Raw genomic sequence first — 17272 nt, 5'->3', positions numbered from 1 at the left:
CAAGGAAATTACAAGCACTCGGTTCGAACGCAACAATGTTCAAAAGAATAGAACTAACCTTGTTTGTTGACGGACTGTCAGCTGAGAAGGGCAAGGCCCTTTTCGCCCCATCAGATTATCGCAAGGACCAGCCATTCCGCGGATCCACTTTGCTACTGTGTCTTCACTCACTTCCTCAGGATGAGACCGAGTGCACTCTTCAGGACCGGTGTAATGCCACATGGTGTGGTCCCGAGCCTGGAGAGGCTGGATGCGTCTACCCAGGAAGGTCTCTAATAGATCCATTCGTGACACTCCGTTGCGGACCAGACGAATCAGCGCTTTGACCAAGGGATCAACCCAAGTTTTCTCCTCCTTCGTCAATGCTGACGTCCTCAGAGCTCTCGGTCGCTCTAGAGTAAAGGGAGGGAGTCCACTCTACATGCTCGGGCAAGCAACATCATTACAGTAGAACCTAGTAGCTTGCCAGTTACGAACCGATTCAGGAAAGGTCATGGCAGGATAACTACTTTTGTCTCTCTTCTGAAGTCGTAAACCTCCACATACCGGATGACATTAGTCTTGTCATCAGTCGGGTTAACTTTTTTCACCGACTGAGATCGCACGGTGAAGATAGATTTGAAGAGTCCCCATTGAGGAGGACGCCCCAAGAAACACTCGCACAAGGTGATGAAGCAAGAAAGATGCGCAATGGCATTTGGAGGAAAATGATGCAATTGCGCCCCAAAGAAGTTCAAGAATCCCCGAATGAAAGGATGGGGCGGCAGAGAGAAACCTCTTTCGACGTGGGTCAGGAGGAGAACCCCTTCTCCATCCCGTGGATCGGGCTCGATCTCGTCTCCAGGGAGCCTCCAAGACTTGTCTGCCAGCATGTCGTGCTCGACGAGTTCGAGGATATCCTCTTTTCGCAAAGTGGATCGGAGGAAATCCCCCTAGATCCAGCCCGGCGGTAGAGTTTGCTTCTCCAACTTGCCGGTCTGCCCCTTCGTCATGGTGGCAACAATGAGATTGATTGCTTCGGTCTGCGCTGGTGGCTAAAGAGAAGGAAGAACAGGTGATAGGAAGAAGACGATGACGTTCCAAACCCTAGCGCTGGCTGCTTTTATAACCAGCCGACTGGGCCACTTCCAAGTGGGCCCTCGGCTTATCCTTTCGCAGGCCACCACGAGATACGTGGCGGAGATAGTGGCGCAGGAATCGAGGCGACAGGATCCACTTGATGGCGATGATGTAATCACCGCGTAACGCGCGACAACTGAAATTTTCGAATCCCAGAAAATCCGGAACAGACAGGGTGATTGATCACATCAAAAGATCTTATGAGACGCGCCATTTCGTTTGCTCACTTGGATCTTCAAGTCCACTCAGATATTTTTTAGCAAGCAGAATCGATCAAGCCGAATGACGAAGATTGCAATCAACATCCAATTCGGTGAAACTTTGAAGAGCATTCAGATTCAGTCTGCTATACAAAGATTTGCAGTTACACCTTCACCACTCTAACCTCAATCCATTCGGGGGCTAATGATGGGGTTATAGCCCTGTCATAGGCCTGACATATAAGTCCTACCCAAGGGCACCTCATTATTAGCTTAAGGATCACAAGATACTTACCAACTGGATTAAGACAACCTCTGGTCCACTCGGTAAAGAACCACTCGGAGGATTATCTAATGCTCGACGACTAGATTCCACACGATGAAGACCAGAAGCCAGTCGACATAGAAGACCAGAAGCCATTCCAGCGAGGCTAATGGTCAGACGTTAGACTACAGTAGTTAATGTCATTTATGGCATACGTTACGTGTAACGTATCCATTCAATCTCACTTATTGCACCCTTGAAGGCTGGACACTTATGAGGGGCAGCGCACTCTATATAAGCCACCCCTCCCGTCTGGCACAAGGGTTCACATTCTGTAACATAAGTATTCCACTCAACACTAAAGCTCCAGAGCACTAAGACGTAGGGCTGTTACCTCCACCATAGAGGGGCTTGAACTCATACAACCTTGCCATAGCTAGGACTCTATCCTCTACTTTCGTACCCTACACATCTACTGTCGGGCTTATATCCACGATAGTCACCTCATAATTTTGGGATGTTCTCCATAACCCCACAACAAGCTTTCTTTTCGTTGTTGATTTTCCCAACAACTCTATTCAATTATTATTCGAAAGGGTCCTCTCAAATCCAATTGTGGTAGAAGTTATCATTTTCTTCTCCGTAAAATGATTTGGTTTCTATTCTTTGTTCTGGAGGCTTTCTGTGTTTCTCTCTTCAACCCTTCATCTCGGTTTGTCAATATCATGTTCTTTCTTTGGTTGTCCATTTAACCGAAGTGTTGTGAAATCTTTTAAAGATCTTCCTATCTTATCAAGATTTTCTTCTCCATCCTACCGAAGCGTTACCAAAATTCTTTTGAATTCTGTCTTGTTTCTCATGCCATTCTTCTTCAATTTGCAACCTTCAAGCTTACTTGGTTTGGCTCGTTTGTCAAAGAAGCAACTAAATTTTACCTCCTTCTTTCTTCTTTCTCTTCCCCTTTTCATTCTTAGATCTCGGGTTGAGATCTCTTGTTAGTGTAGGAGAATTCTAACAACCCGAAATCGACGCCCGAGAAGATTGCCCTTTTATTCCATCATCATTGTGTGATTTACTTGGTTGTCACATTCAGCATCGCATCATTCACATCATCTGCATTGCATCGGCACTCCATTGCCGTCAGTTTTCAAAACGCGCATCCGTTATTAGTTGTCGGTTCTCTCCGTTTTGTCGTTGGCCGTTTTGAGACCAACCCCACATGCATGCACCCGCGACATCATTAAAATATTGTTTTTAAAGGGTGTATATAACATTCTCGGATTGGGTTAAAAGTGGGTGCACGGTCTTAATATAGTGTAGGTAGGCCGTGTGTCAAATTTCACCGCAATCGGAGTCCATTTGATATCTGAACCATTACACCTATAGCGACACTATAGCGAGTCAAACCACGGAAATTTTTCGTGCTTAAAATGTGTCACAGACTGCTCATTTCCCTCTATTCTCTTAGCCCAAGCACTCCACATAGCCCAACCTAGCCCACGTAGCCTAACCACACAACTGGAGCCGTCCGATCGTCATCGCACGGTCGAAAATAGTCTAAAACCCCTAAACCTAGCCCCTTCCTTATATATCAGCCGCCACCCACCATTTTTAGACCCTCTCTCTCCCCACCTCGAAATCCATGCCGCTTGCCTCCACCCATGAGCCGCCACAGCCTCTCCATGCATGTGCTCCCATCTCCAGCATCCAGGGCATGATGAGCCCATCTAAGGCCCGCCCGAGCCCGAACCCCACTCGCATGCAGCCACACGAGCGCCCGAGCTCCCTCTCCCCGCGCTCGACCTCCTCCCTAGAGTCGTCGGGCCAGGCCACCGATGCTCGCCGGAGCACGCCGCCGCCGGACTTCACGATGCCTTGCTCCTCTCTCTTCCTCCCAACCTCTCCTCTCTTTCTCTCTCCCATTTCTCTCTCTAATTTCTCCATGGCCGCCCTACACGACCTCCGGTGCTGCCGCTCGTCGAATCTGTCGATGCTGCCAAGGCCGGAGCACCCGCGGTGTGATCTGCCCGATTCCGTTTCCCCTAGCTCATCGGTAGCCGTCCCCGCCTCCGAGCATTGCCGTACGCCGCTGCCACGGAGCCACGTCTGTCTCGATCCAGGCCAGATCAGGAGCAGGACAAGGGCGACCGAGCACCTTGCCTCCCCTATCACCCACATGGGCCGGCCCAACGGCACCCCGGCTCAGCTTCCCTTCTAGGCCCAGCGAACCTCCACACCACCGACCGGCCCACCATCGAGCCACCCCGCCAGCGCGCCTGCTCGCCCATGTGTGAGCCGTGCCTCACCCCGACCTAGTGCCAAGGCCGAGCCACCAAGCCGCTCGCATCCAGCCGGGCAACGGCCTGCTAAGGTGAGGAGCCCAGCCCCCTATTTCGCGCGAGGGTGCAATATAGATGTGTTGCACCCATGTATGCGTTTTGGGTTTGGCCGAGTAGTGTTATTTTTCCTACTGTGTGATTTTCTTATTTATCCAAAGATTTGCATATTTTCACAAAAGGCCCAAATTTTTGCATGCTAATAACTAATTAACCATGCATGGCATGTAAAAACTTTAGATACGTCAAATGTGTAGACTTTTGTGTAGTTTCACAATATCCAACTTTCAACCATGTTTAAATTGTTTAAACTTGCTGTTTAATCAAATTTGCGTAGATGCCATGTTAAAATGGTTTAATTCATGACTAATTAATCGTAGCTCCATTTAAAATGATCCACATATGCAATTTGTCTTGAAAAATGTGTGGAATAACATGGTGGCATTTCTTTTTGCTGTTTCACAACTCTAAAATTGTGTCATAGGGACAAAAATACCGAAATCTTAATTTGCATATGGGGACTTTCTGGAATTGTTATTCGTTGTTCCGACTTCATTTAAACTTGCCTCGAATTTCATGTAGTTCCATAATATCTTGTTGCATCCATTTTAACATGCTTTTGGCTGTCAATTGCATACATTTTGCATTCATGTTATATCGTCTTGTGTTAGTCATATCTTTTAGACCGTAGCTCCATTTTCAATGATCTATATATGTAGATCGACTATAATGACGTGTAGAATCGGTGCACTTTATTTTTCTTAGTTTAGATCATGGCTAATTTCTAAATCAACATATGGGGTCATTTCGGAAATGCTATATGCTGTTTCTGACCTCATTTAAAATGCCTAGATAGTGTAGTTTATTTATGCTTCACCTCTTGTCATGTTTAACAACATTTAACATTGTCGTGTACCTAAACGGAATTGAACTAAATAATTCAAATATGGAGTTTCGTCAATATGCAACGAGTTGCATATTGAACTTCATTTAATGTGTAGTAATAAACTATTGTGCTTTGTCGTGTTGTGCAGAACTAAATGGACATGCATCATAATTGCATGCATATCATGTCATGAATATGTTGTGGTGTTTATCATGTGTTGATTGTTTATTTCTGGATTGTTTTTTCTCGATAGAGTTTCAAACCGCTTCGAAGTGTGAGGATGGGTTCGACTATGTTGGTTCGTCTGCTTCACGGATTCGTTCTTCTTCCAAGCGGGATCACACGCAAGATGATCATTTCCGTAGACACCACTACTATCATTGTGATGCTAGTTGTCTCGTTTCTATCGCTATGTCTAACCGCCTACCACCTGTTTGAGGACTAGTTTGTGGTAGTTTGTGATGGACTAGTTTGAGCACCCCTGCAGGGAAGCTTGTGGTAGTTTGTGATGGACTAGTTTGATCATTGTGATCCAGGGAAGCTTGTGGTAGTTTGTGATGGACTAGTTTGATCATTGTGATCCAGGGAAGCTTGTGGTAGTTTGTGATGGACTAGTTTGAGCACCCCTGCAGGGTTGAATCTTTCAGAAAGCTGTTTCTATGGTTATGTGGCAACTTGGAAACTTTATTTAACCCCAGGTCATAAAAAACTTAAAGTGAACTCAATTAAAACTTGCCAACTGTGTGCGTAACCGTGACTGTCTCTTTTCATGAGTTCTGTATCCGAGAGAGGACACAGTGGGGTTATTTTTGACGTAACTAGGTGTTCAGGATCATTTCTTGATCATTATTAGTTCACGTCAATTATGCGTAGATCAACCCCCTCTTATTCTTACTCGTAAGTTAGCCACTCAAATAACTGCTTAGTTGCTTTCTGCAACCTCACCACTTAACCATATCTCATCCGTTAAGTTGTGCTAGTCTTGATACCTTTGGAAATGAGATTGTTGAGTCCATGTGGCTCAGAGGTTACTACAACAACAGTTGCACGTATAGGTAAAGTGATACTTTGACGTGAGTGTGATGATTGTTCTATTTGGAGTTTCTTCTTCTTCTTCATCGATATAGGATGGGTTCCAGGCGGGCAACCTCGGATAGCATGGATGGACGACGTTTTATCGTTCGTGTCGTCCATAGCTAGATCCTGCTCTTCTACATGGTGATTGAATGTATTGTTGTATTGATGTATTCATGCTATAACTTGTGGTGAGTGTAAACCAATTCCATATACGCATATCTTTGGTACATGTACTTGTAACGATATCCATTCTTGCGAAACAATGAGATGCACTTCTATCCCTGTCGAGGCCCTCACGCCAAAATAAGGATAGGGCCGCATCTTGGGCGTTACACCGGGTCTGCACACTTAACGTTCGATGACGATATAAACATAGTTGAGTTATTGTGTTGGTGGCCAAATGTTGCTCGGAGTCCCGGATGAGATGCTGAGCGTCACGAGGAGCTACAAAATGGTCGGAGGTAAATATTGATATATGGAAGTCATATTTTGGCTATCGGAAAAGTTTTAGGTTTTTCCTGTATTGTACCGGGAAGCTTCTAGAAGGTTCCGGAAACTTTTGGAGGACTCCAGAAGTCCACCAAGGGTTCCACCACGTCCCAAGGGTTCGCACGGGGTGAGGGGAGGCGCCCTGGTCTTATTGGGCCAGGAGCACAACTCCCTCAAAGCCCATGCAGTTTGGGAAAGGTGAAAAGTCCACCTTTGTATGGAAGGGAAGGAGGAGGTCTAGGATTCCACCTCCTCCCACCTTGGTTGCACCCTAGGGCTTGGAGGGGCTGTTCCCCACACCCCTACACTTATATATAGAGGGGAGGGGGCTCCCCAAGAGGACACACGAAGCCCTTGGCACCCCTCTCTCTCCCTAGATCGTTTTCTCCTCCGTTTGCGGTTTCGATAGCGCTCAGTATAGCCCTATCGGAATAGCACCACCACTGCCGCCACCATGTTATCATGTTGCTGGAAAACTCAACTACTACTTCACCCATGCTCACTGGATCAAGGTGGTGAAGGCGTCATCGAGCTGTACGTGTGCTGAACGCAGAAGTGTCGCCCGTTCGACACTTGATGGGCGTTCGTGATTGGATCGCGGGAGGGATCGTGATTGGATCACGAAGATGTTCGACTACATCAATCGTGTTTCTGAATGCTTCTTCTTAGCGATCTACAAGGGTATGTAGATGCACTTTCCCTCTCATAGTTCTTGATCTCCATAGATTGATCTTGGTGAGCGTAGGATTTTTTTTGTTTCCCATGCGATGTTCCCTAACATTTCTCCCCCTATTACTCTCATTTGCGGAGAAGAGTGGTTGATGAGGTACCTCCACTGTTTCTCCCACTTTACTACAGAAATATAAAATTTAGTGACACCTTTGTCATTATTAAATGTACGTGGCAGATTTGCAATGTGTTGCAAATATATGATTCTCTAAACTTTTTTGTTGAGATTCTTTCAGTACGTGGATATCAGGATTGATTGTCAATAACATTTGTCATTTATTTCTCAGCATTCTTTGTGGTACTTATCTCCCCCTAATGCGAGAAAATAACCTTATTGCAGATGTAATCATCATACAGGTTATGACTAATTTTGACTGAGAGATAAATTATTATTTCTCACATAGATCCCTAATTTTATGTAAGGGCCCATTGATGTACGTTGGAGGGGTGATATCGGTATGTAACCGAATTATCATAGATGGGAAATACTTTGGTGATTTTCACGTAGTTACGACAAGGGGAAAGTAGTATGATATGTAATTAGTATGATTTAGGTCATACTTACGGTGTGTAAGGTCGTATGTGTCTAGCAAGAGGTTGGTATATTACAATTTTGTAAGATTGGTCATGTAATTAATTTCACTATCTTTGATAAGATATATTCGCCTAAAACATTCTGGATATGTACATAAGTACTATATATAATGAGGCGTTGCTCATGAAATGAGTTCAACAAAGTTGTCCATTAGAATGGATTTGTCCTTTATTTAGAAGAATTTGCTCTTACTTTGATAATATGAGCAATGAATTTAGTAGGATCACACATGGTTGTGTGTGACAAGAGGCACACTTGAAATCATTTTATAAATGTTTGTATGAGTATCATTAAATATGTTAATAATCCAAGATAATGATTGAATCCACATATATCTTCTTAATGTGTCCAAGAAAGAATGAGCGGCTCATTTGAAATTTTAAGGTGAGTGGGCCTTAAACTTATTTCCCCTTTGGCACATGCGGTGTATATAATATGTGAGGATATAGGGAAATTTACAACTTGGTAAATTATGACCAGCAGAATTGTCAATAATTATCTAATCATCCCGAAGTAGGATGGATAAGGCTATTAAGTAAAATGTTCATTTATTAAGATTTACAAAATTATTGTGTATGCAACAATATCTTGTATGAATCGAACCATATATTCAAATTTATCAAATATTGTATCCGAGGAATAGGATATTGAACATCCTACTACATGTGGTGGTACAAGTATAGGCTAATAATATTTTGAGAATAATTAGGAGATTACAAACATATCTTCGGTGCAAAGGAATTTGCCATCCTTTTATTGCACTAGATTTTTGTTTTCCTTGTGATGAAGATTTGAGAACAATCATTTACCACAATATTTTCTCGTTGTAAGTGTGCAAATTTTCATACTTATCCCAGTGAACTTATTTTCCTTTTTAATAAATTTGTGATGTGATTTCACCGTATGTTTGAGGGTCCAGTAACCATAGGTCTGATATTTGTATAACCACACATTCTAGAAACTTGAGAGTTCTCTTTGTGATCATTTGAAAATGATCTATTCCCGATTAAGAGATAATTCTGTCTTTTGTAGTCTTTTAGCCTCCATTTTACTTTGAACTCCTCATAGTTATATTTTGTTGCCACTGACTTACATAGTATTCAGTACCAACAAGAATTTTAAATTATGGCATAACACCCATTGGGTGAATTTAATGATTAAAAAAGTCCATGTTTCTTTTACCATGGAAATGGTAGTACCATGATAAGAGGATGCAAAGTGTACTGAGGGTTTTTCAACCGGATCTCCATATGACAATGTTTGATCACAAAAAAATCAACTTGAAGTTGATTTATAAGTAACATAATTATAAGCTGCGATAGACTTGAGGTCTTGAAAAATTAGTGGGTGACCATTTCGAATGTGCTCATGGCAGAATGTTCCACCTAAGGGAATGCTCAAGGGTAAGTAAATATTCATCCATTATATGCTTAGTTTGAGAACTAAGTGGAGTTGATGACATATAAATGCATATCTATATCAATAGAATAACTCATACATCCATTATGAATCATGAATTATCATTGATATTTATGTTATTCTTGTCCATTATTCCTTATTATGATACAATTCGTATACCTTTTCTCTCTGAATATGCAAGGTACACCACAAAGAGGGAAACTGTGGGAAACTAGAATTCTGGACGTGAAGCCAAGAAAAAGGGTAAAAAATCACTCGACTCGAGATGACCCAAAATTTCATGAAGATTTTGTATTGAATATTTCAGAATTATTGGGCCAAAAACACACCAGATGGGGTCACCAATGGGCCACGAGCCAACAGAGAGAGTCCACCCCCCGTGGGAGCGCCATGTTGCCTCATGGTGGCCCAACAAGTCTCCCGAGCCCCCGCTTCTCCTATATGGTGTGTTTTGACATAGAAAATCACAAGGATACTTTCACGATGAAGTGATGTTGTCTCAAGGTGGAAACCTGGGAAGAGGCCCCTTTGCTGTTAAGCAAAGAGATTCTGCTTGGGGAATTTGCCTCCGGGAGGGGGAAATCGAAGCCATCAACATCACCAATGATTCCTCCTTTGGGGGAGGGCCAATATTCATCAACATCCTCACCAACACCATCTCATCTCCAACCCTAATTCATCTCTTGTATTCAATCTTTGTCTCAAAACCTCAGATTGGTACCTATGGGTTACTAGTAGTGTTGATTACATCTCGTAGTTGATGCTTGTTGGATCACTTGGTGGAAGATATTATGTTCAGATCCTTGAACATCATTATTACACCTCTGAATATGAACATGTTAATGAGGTGTTGATGACGAGATGATGTATATACTTCTCGCACCTCATTGGTTACCCCAAGTGGAAGGTTGAGATGTAGTCAGCAGCAAGTTTTCCCTTACACGAAGACTGTAAGGTTTATCGAACCAGGAGGACTCCTAGGATCAACAAGTAGGTATATGCTGTCCTAGCTAGCAAAAGACATGGACCTGCACACATAACAAATAACTTTGCTCCCAACGAGTACACAGAGGTTGTCAATCTCCCCAGCCTTGTAGTTTGCAAACGATAAAACACAAGCGAGAAAAGTAATAGTGATTACAACAGAAAAGTAAATGAAAACGGTAAATGATGGAGGTGTAAACAATGATGGTGATATGGACCGGAGTCACATGATGTTCACTAGTGATGTCTCTCTCCCAAAAGACGATAAACAACTATGCTTGGGTAAACAAATTACAGTTGGGCAATTGATAGAATTATGAACGCACCGCAATGCTAATTATGTTACTTGATAGTTAGAGGTTCAATAGTAATGGGCAGTACGCCAAGACAAGCAGACAGTTTATTCATCAGAATCTACTTACTAATCATCCACCTTGAGATATCTATCCACAACATCTCGCCAGTATTAAGTTGCAAGCCCCACCCAAAATGTAAACTCAAAGCAACGGACAACTGCATTAACGAACTACGTGTAAGGTAAACAATCCTTGCAACCGTGGTCACAAGCACCGTTGTTTTCTCCCTAGTGGCAACATCACATCCCCTAGTCTCATGTTTCTGTCACTCAAGCTAGACATCGAGGGGCATGAACCCACAATCATGCATAACGACCCCTTTTGGAGTTACAATCTACTACTCGGCCAAAGCAATAAATAGCAACGGAGAACATGCATGAATCACTAAGGAACATAATATAAAAGGATAATCAAATATATAACTCATAACAATCTGAACATAATCTCATAATCCATCGGATCCCAACAAACCGAGCATAGAAATAGCAAGAGAATTACATAGATGCCTTGATCATGTAGGCAGCTCACAAGGACTAACCATTGAAGCGCAAGATTGGAGAGAAGACATCACATAGCTACTGGTCATGGACTCATGGTCAAAGGAGGACTACTCACGGAATGTTCGGGAAGTGTGCATGGCGGTGGAGAAACTCTCGGAGGTCAATCCTCCCTCTGGCAGGGTGCCGGGAAGAGGTCTCCTGACGCTCCCGATCTCAGAAGCGCTGCGGTGGCGGAATGATGGAGAAATTAGTGACTCTGGATATGATGGAAGGGTTTTCGCTTGGAGGAATAAATATAGGCCGAAGGAGGGCATTCGAGGAGGTGGGACCCACCTAGGCAGCCTCTTGGCACGGCCAGGGTGTAGTTCGCGCCCACAGGTTGCCTCGGCGGCCCCTGGCCCCCCTCTGGCCCATCTTCGGTGATCTGGAAGCTTCCGATATGCTGACTTTGTATATATTTTTCTCGGGATTTTTCGGGCTTCGGAAAATTGGGTAAAAACCCGTGCAAAATAGACATCAGCAGAAATAAACTGGCACTGGGTGCACTGATTTAGTAGGTTAGTCCAAATATGTGTAAAATGATATAAAAGTATAGCAAAACATATAACAATGTCACCCAAAAGATCATGCAACAAGCATAAATTCTAGATACGTTTTGGACGTATCAACATCCCCAAACTTAATTTTTGCTCGTCCTCGAGTAGATAAATGACAACACAATAATTTCGTTGGTGACATGCTAACACACATATAAGAACTTCAAAGTAAAGCAAGTGAGATATGCAATTCAAGTCAAGACAATAACAAGCAAGAGTCTATATCTAGTATTGAAGTAAGCAAAGTAAGAACATAAAGGTGCAAGAGCTCTTGCTGTCCATGACTCGAATGTCTCCAAATGGTGTTTGCGTGCAAGAAGTGGGAGATGGGTTGAGATCATAAAATATTTTTTAATTGAGAACTCAATCTACTAAACGTCACACATGGTCTCCTTCAGAATCTTATTTTGACTCATCCCCAGACCACTAGTGAGGCACAAGTCAAAATTATCCTCTCCCTTTCGACTTTGAGCACTCATGCAATGGATGAGCGTAAGCAAGATATGTTGGCACTTAAGATGGCAAAGAGAATAATGACGGGGAAGAAAAACAAAAAGGTGTGAAAGGCTCACATCAATGAGGACAACCATAGGCGAGAGAAAGCCAAATGATAGATATGATGTGAGGAGTAGGGATTGCAATGTAACAGATGCACATATGAGCTAAGGTAAGCTCTCCAATGCAAGTAGTGGGGGTGCATCCGACTTGTTTGTTCATGAAGACCTAGAGCTCATTTGAGGAGGCTCATCATTGGAATATGAAAAGCAAGTTCTATAATGTAAGGGTCCCACATAGTTATGCATGAATGATAATCTCAATGTAGTACAAATATAGCAATGGACTACGAGTATGGATCTTTCAAAAGGAACAGTAGTGTGGCCCCTTCTCTCTTTTTTTTTCTTTTTCTCTTTACTTTTTATTTTTTCTGGCCTCTTTCGCTCTTTCGTTTTATCTCTCATTTGTCCTCTTTGGGATCTTTTAATTTGTCCTCTTTGGGATCTTTTCCTCACTTAAGGGCAACACTCTATGTTTTACAAAAATAAAAAGAAGATCATCACACTCTATAAGAATTACTCAACATAAAGACAAGTGAAAACTATCATGATATATGCAAATGTATGCCTCTACTGGTGTAGCAGGATATGCAATGATATTAGCGCGTCATGTAGCAATAATAAGGTCAAGGCCCAACTAGCAAGCGGCTCTACGATCAAGCAAAATCATGTATGACATGAAGATCAAGTCATGAGCTGGTGGATGTTGCATGGCAATGTATCTCGGAAAGGCTATGGAGATGCCTTAATAGGTAGGTATGGTGGCTGGTTTTAGGAAAGATATAATGAGGCTTATGTATGAGAGAGCGTGTCATGTCATGGGTTTGGATGCACCGACGAAGTTTTCCTCAACTCTCAATGTGAGAAAGGGCAATGCACGGTACCGAAGAGGCTAGCAAAATATGGATGGTGGAAGTGCCAACAATCGAATACTCACATTAGTACGAAGAACTCATACACTTATTATTGGTAACTCTCTATCTAGTTAGGAAATTCACAAAGAGACAAGTACCCCGAGGAGGAGTGTTTGGGGGTTTGGTTATCCTTGCGCATCCTCGACTCAGGGTAACATGAGGGTACTCTATATATTCCAGCCGCTCCAGAGGTTAGCGATCAATTTAGTAGCTAGAGTTCTCAACTAATTTTTAGTTTTTGAAAAACACATGGATTTCCTAAAATACGACACCTATCACTAATAGGCTCAAGCTCTTGGCACCAATAGTCCAAACATTACTCAAATCAATACCTCAAAACTATTGCAAGTTACTACTATACTTAAATAGCAACCTCAATTATCTACTCATGCAAGACACACAACTCAGTGCAACGAGCCAACTCTATAAACAAGATAAGCATAATAACTCAAGAGAGTTACAAAAGCAACCTAAATAAAAGCTCTTAAAAATATATAGCATGAAAACTAAGAGCTAAGCATGACAGTAGCTATGTAAAGATAGAGAACACACATAAAAGATAAGCATGAAAACCTATGTTGTGTTCTAGAGTTGAATGGAGCGTGTTTCTCTCCCAAAGAAGGTAGGCTAGGTTCCGACTTGTTATGAACAACAAGCAAAACTAAAACAAACTAAAAAGTGAAAAGCGGGACGCTCCCAGCATAGCACATAACATATGAAATGATAAACATATAGCATGGAGATGGACGAACTGATGATTGTTGATAGAGAAGGGGATGCACGGGGCATCCCCAAGCTTAGATGCTTGAGTCTCTTTGAATATTTCTTGGGGTGCATGGGGGCATCCCCAAGCTTGAGCGCTTGACAATCTTGTAACTTATTTCATCATCTCCCATCGCATACTTGAAAACCCCCTTCATACAAAACTCATCATAAGCTGATTAGAGTGGTCAGTACCCTTATTAAAATAATTCATTACCTGCTGCAAATAAAAATTTTCATGAAAAGCAATTGTTTCTCATGATTTCCAAAATGTTTATGCAAAGGAAAAGCAATCTTAAGATTTGCAAAATGATGAAAACGCAAAACATGGTAGAATTTGTGAAAAACAGAACATGAGGTAGTAATTTATTTATTCGGGGTACTTATGCAACTCAAAAAAACATCAGAACAGGTGCCAGAAAGAAAATTATATAGAGCATGCTGTCAAACAAATTCAGATCAAAAAGATGATCTGGTGAGGTTTGGAGAAGTTTTCTGTCAACCAGACACAATCTGTTTTTGGACAACATGTCACAAATTTTTAACTTTCTTGTAATCGGAGGCTATAACTTGGCACAAAGCTTAAAAATAAAGATACAGTGATGTTGATACAGTAGTAACAAGCATACATACCACTAAAATTGAAAGTAAAAACAAATTAGGTTGCCTCCCAACAAGTGCTTTCTTTTATGCCTTTGAGCTAGGCATACTGCAAAAAAGATCAAGTGTTATCAACTCCATAAAAATAACTAGCCCGAGTAACGGACTCATAATGTAACTTAATCTTCTTTCTAGGGAAGTGTTCCCTTCCCTTTTTAAGGGGGAATTGGAATTTAATAATTCCCTCTTTCATGTCAATGATAGCACCAACGGTGCAGAGAAAAGGACGTCCCAAAATAATTGGACATGAGGGATCACACTCAATGTACATAATAAGAAAATCAACGGGCACATAATTATCATTGACAATAATAAGCACATCATCAATTCTCCATAAAGGTTTCTTTATGGAAGAATCAACAAGACGAACACCAAAAGATCATGGATCATAAGGTTTCCAATCAAGCATATCATACATTCTTTTGGGCATAACGGAGGCACTAGCTCCAACGTCACATAATGCAAAGAAAGATATATTATTCAATTTAAATTTTACCATAGGATCCCAACCATATTCTAGTTTTCTAGGAATAGAAGTCTCTAGCTTGAGCTTCTCCTCCCTAGCTTTGATGAGAGCACTGCCAATATGCTCGGTGAAGGCAATATTGAGTGTACTAGTGTGGGGGTCTTTAGCCATTCTTTGCAAAAAAGTGATCACTTCGGAAAGACTACAATTGTCAAAATCAAGGTTACTACCATTAATTAAAGTGGTAGTGATGTCATCTAAGCTCATTCTTTTAGTAGTCTCTAAATTCAAAGGAGTTTCTTGTCCTATAGTTGATGTATTAGCATCACCATTAATAGGTCCATTGGGACTAGGAGTGCAATGGGTGCTAAAAGTTTTGAGATCCTCAACAACTTGTATAGTAGCAATGGTAGTGTGTGTAGGAAGGCTCTTAATTCTCTCTTACTCTTCTTTTTCTCTAGCCCATCTCTCTTTAAGTTTCGCTAGCATTCTTATGTTCTCATTAATTTGGACTTGGATAGCATTCATGGGTGTGGTGTTCCTTTCCTCAAGGGGGAAGTTCTAATTTTAAGCATCTCTACATCATGAGCTATGTTGTCCACCTTGAAAGATAGACTATCTAATTTTTCTAGTTTCTCTCTACACTCTTGTCGAAGGCCTTTTGAGAAGTGATAAAGTCTTTAAGCATTCTCTCTAATGCATAAGTGGAGTTTTTGGTGCTAGGATAATTATTGTTGTTCCCATAGTTGATGGATGGAAACGGTCTAGGATTGCTACCAAAATTACTCCTATAGGCATTATTATTGAAGTTGTTCCTAAAGATAAAATTAACATCAACTTGCTCTCTTTCTTGATCAACCAAAGAATTTAAAGGAACATCATGAGGATCAATAGGAGCTTGCTTAGTAAGTAGAGTCATGATCATGTCAACCTTATCATTAAGGGAGGAGATCACCTCAACAGAGTTTACCTTCCTACCTGTTGGAGCTCTCCTGGTGTGCCATTGAGAATAATTTGTCATCATCTCATCCAATAGCTTTGTGGCAGCACCAAGTGTAGTTGACATAAAGGTTCCTCCCGCGGCCGAGTCTAATAGATTCTGCGAGGTAAAGTTCAATCCTGCATAGAAAGTTTGGATAGCCATCCAAGTAGTCAAACCATGTGTAGGGGAATTCTTAACAAGAGATTTCATACGTTCCCAAGCTTGAGCAACATGTTCATTATCCAATTGTCTAAAATTCAGAATGTTACTCCTCAACTAGATAATCTTAGCAGGCGGGTAATACTTTAAAATAAAAGCACCTTTGCACTTATCCCGAGAATCTATGCTATTCCTAGGCAAAGATTGAAGCCACACTTTAGTTCCTCCTCTCAAGGAGAAATGAAAAAACTTAAGTTTAACAATATCACCATCTACTTCTTTATATTTTTGCATATCACAAAGTTCAACAAAATTGTACAAGTGCAAAGCAGCATCATCTCCAGTACCGGAGAATTGATCTTTCATAACAAGGTTCAGTAAAGCAGGTTTAATCTCATAGGCCGTGGATCCAGTGGCGGGAGTAGCAATAGGAGTGCGAATAAAGTCATTGTTGTTGTGACTAGTGAAGTCACACAACTTGGTGTTCTCAGTGGAACCCATAGCAGCGGCAACAAGCAAGAACAAAGCAACTGATTTTTTGTGGTTTTTTGTATAAGACTCTAAAGCAAAAAATAAAAAGCAAACTAACAAGACTAAAAAGCAAAGGTAAAAGATAGCGTGCAACTCCCCTATCTTGAAGACTGGAGTCCACGGCAATGATGCCAGAAAACTTTGCTTGATGACGAGATGATGTATATACTTCTCGCACCTCGTTGGTTACCCCAAGTGGAAGGTTGAGATGTAGTCAGCAACAAGTTTTCCCTTACACGGAGACTGTAAGGTTTATCGAACCAGGAGGACTCCTAGGATCAACAAGTAAGTGTCTACTATCCTGGTTAGCAGAAGACGTGGACCTGCACACACAACAAATAACTTTGCTCCCAACGAGTACAGAGAGGTTGTCAATCTCTCCGGTCTTGTAGTTTACAAGGGATCAAAACACAAGCGGCAAAAGTAATAGTGATTACAATGGAAAACTAAATGAAAACAGTAAATGATGGAGGTGTAAACAATGATGGTGATATGGACCGGAGTCACATGATGTTCACTAGTGATGTCTCTCTCACAAAAGATGATAAACAACTATGATTGGGTAAACAAAATACAGTTGGGCAATTCACAGAATTATGAACGCACCACAATGCTAATTATGCTACTTCATATTTAGAGGTTCAATAGTAATGGGCGGTACGACAAGACAAGTAGACTGTTTATTCATCATCA

Source organism: Hordeum vulgare, chromosome 2H, assembly GCF_904849725.1.
Source record: "Hordeum vulgare subsp. vulgare chromosome 2H, MorexV3_pseudomolecules_assembly, whole genome shotgun sequence".
NCBI classification, from domain to species: Eukaryota; Viridiplantae; Streptophyta; class Magnoliopsida; order Poales; family Poaceae; genus Hordeum; species Hordeum vulgare.
Note: the sequence above shows the minus strand (reverse complement) of the source record.